The sequence below is a fragment of the Frankliniella occidentalis genome, unplaced genomic scaffold (genome assembly GCF_000697945.3).
Source record: "Frankliniella occidentalis isolate FOCC.00 unplaced genomic scaffold, Focc_3.1 Scaffold1414, whole genome shotgun sequence".
In the NCBI taxonomy this organism is placed as follows: Eukaryota; Metazoa; Arthropoda; class Insecta; order Thysanoptera; family Thripidae; genus Frankliniella; species Frankliniella occidentalis.
Genome location: NW_026268516.1, coordinates 16,513 through 19,203, shown reverse-complemented (window position 1 = coordinate 19,203; position 2,691 = coordinate 16,513).

The following is a 2,691-nucleotide window of genomic DNA, read 5'->3' as shown; positions in this document are numbered from 1 at the left end:
AGGGAGGGAGAGTAAGAGAGAGACGGACGACAGACAGAGACCGAGTCGCCCACATTGCAACTTCGGTCAAAGTCAGAAATACATATAGATCCGGGGGATTAGACTCTGACTCTGAGTATTAAACTGTGTGAAGGTGTAGGAGGCTGAAGATCATCAGAGAGAGGATATTCTGTTTCTGTTATTTAGTACAGACAGCAAACATGAGGGTTTTGTGAGTGTTACAGAAACTCAAGTGTCGTGCAGTATGGCAGTTGGCCCTACAAATGACGCTTTTTACTGCCGGATGCTGGGGGTCCTACACTAAGAACTGTAGTACTCGTCGTGTCCTACACTTATAACTGGCTTACTGTACGACACTTGAGTTTCCAGAGTGGTTTCGTTGTTGATGCGAATAGTTTTTAGCCGCTATTTGAGCCTTTGATCGAGATGTGTAAGTGTACTTGTCGTTGAAGCGCCTGATGGGTAGGCAAGAAACGGACTCGCCGTTTGAGTTGGTGGCCTATCCCAGCGTCGTCAGGCGTCAAAGAGAAGGGAGCAGGGAGTGACGGTGTGCAGGCAGAGGCAGAGGAGGTGTAGAGGAGAAGCCTCACACGGACAAAGCAGGAGAAGAGAAAAAGTCCGCGAAAAGCTTGTCGCGTTTCACTGCCATAGCCTTATTACGGAATGTATCAGAGGCGCGATGCGTGTGCGTGCGTGTCTATGTGTGTCTCTGTGTACGTGTGTACATGTGCGAAAGACGGAGACGGACGGAGACAAGAAGGGGGGAGGGGGTAGCGGCGCACAGTTCTCACGGAACCACCACCTTCTCCTCCCCCGACCCCGTCACTTTGCTGCACAACAATAACGTATAAAACTGCTGGCCTGGAGGCGGGCCACCTTCGACCCTTCCTTGCTTCTGTGTCCTTCATCCCACCCCCGAACACTTGTCTTTCCCGTTGAAATGGCACTGCGCCGACGACTACGTCCTTGTCGCCCTAACATATTTTTTTTTTCGGTGGCAAACGACTGGAACTTTGCGCTCTCCCTCGACGGCCGCTTGTGCAACTCCGTGTGAGTGTCGGCGCCACCTGTTCAGGACTCACTCATGGAGGCTGTGCGAATAATGTTCAATTTGTCTCTGAAGCCGCGCACTCTTCTGTATGCGGGGGTCCGACTTTGCGGGCGAGAAGGAGAGACAACAACAGCAGCGGACGTCTCTCGCGAGCGCGTCTCGCTCGCACGCCCTGGCAGGATGTAACTCAGCATTTCACTTTTTCCTGAGTTGAGCGATGCAGGGTATGTTCAGCCAGCCAGGTAGCGCTCTCGTGGCGGGGCGGGGCGCTGTGCGGCTCGTAATCCCGGCAGGATGTGTCGTCAGGATGGGCGAGGAAGCGGTGCTTTACAGGCGAAGGAGGCGAGGCGTCTGCAAAAGTATGGTAAACGAACACATTTTCGACGTTTTTAAATGAAAAATGCAAAGTTTTTGTGAAGAGTGAAGGAAGAGTGTGTTTGCAGAGAGACGAGTTTCTCCCCCTCCCCTCTCGGCGGTGACGGCCGGACCAAGCGTCACCGAGTGTTTCGCGCGGCCGGATGGGAAAGGATAGGGGGAGGGGGGGCCTTTGTGGTAGACTGGAGACGGACAGGCGAAAAGCATTTTCGGAGTTCGGTAATATGTACAGCATGTACAGCGTGGTCGTGCTCATGCACAAGTCGAGGGGCTCTCCAGTCCCCAAAATAGTGGCCCGAATCCCGAACATTACCTTGTTAATTACAGCTACTTCTACAATTACTGATTACTTAAGTAAATTTAAACAGGTTGCAAACATCAAAATTATGCAGGATAGCTGATGTTTTGGGGAGAAATGTATTAGTTCGAATCGTATGGTATGACATCAGTCGAGCCCAGCTGTTTTAGCTACGTGTTAGCAGGACCCCTCGAATGGCGTGTGTGCGAAGCCCCACTCTCCTCATGGTGTGCAGAGGTCAGAGGTCAGGTACATATCAGTGCGTGCTCATCATGCCGGCAGGGGTAGGGGAGGGGGCAGCATTGTAGTTGGCAAAATTGACCGTGCGGTCGCATGAGTGAAAGTCAGTGCGCTCAGACGGCGGTCCAAACAAGGTCCAAATGGCTGAGGCAAGTCGGTCTTCGCCCTTGGGTGCGTCGTGTCGAGGCGTGCGCAAGTGCGCGAGACCCCTCGCTTGTGGTCACCGTCACTTTTTACTACAGGGCTGTGCGCTGTGCCCCGTCGGAGCAAATGCGTATACTCGCCCGCATGCACGGGTGCGCATGGATTGGCCTATCGTTTCTAGCCATGAAGCGCCTTATGGCCCCGCTGTGCGAATACTCAATATTTTCTGGCAGAGTACGGCGAGGGCGCGGCCGCCGCGGCCCACCGCCAGCTCTCATACGGCATGGCGTGCAGCATATGCACGGCTATCGGTGATCAGCTCCTTCGATTTCTGATGGGAGAAATTATCATCGATTTCACAAGCGCAAGGTCATCACACACATGACTTTATTTCAAATGGAAAACGAACGGACACGACGCATATAGAGAAACAACTTTCAGTTCAAGATAGTCATTGCGGCATGACCACAATGTGGTCAGGCGTTTCTGTTTTTGCCAACCTCGTTCATGAACGTGTTAATACTTATGATAAATCAAAATTTATTTCTGAATGTTGTTTTCTCTATTTTAAATCCGTGTAAAA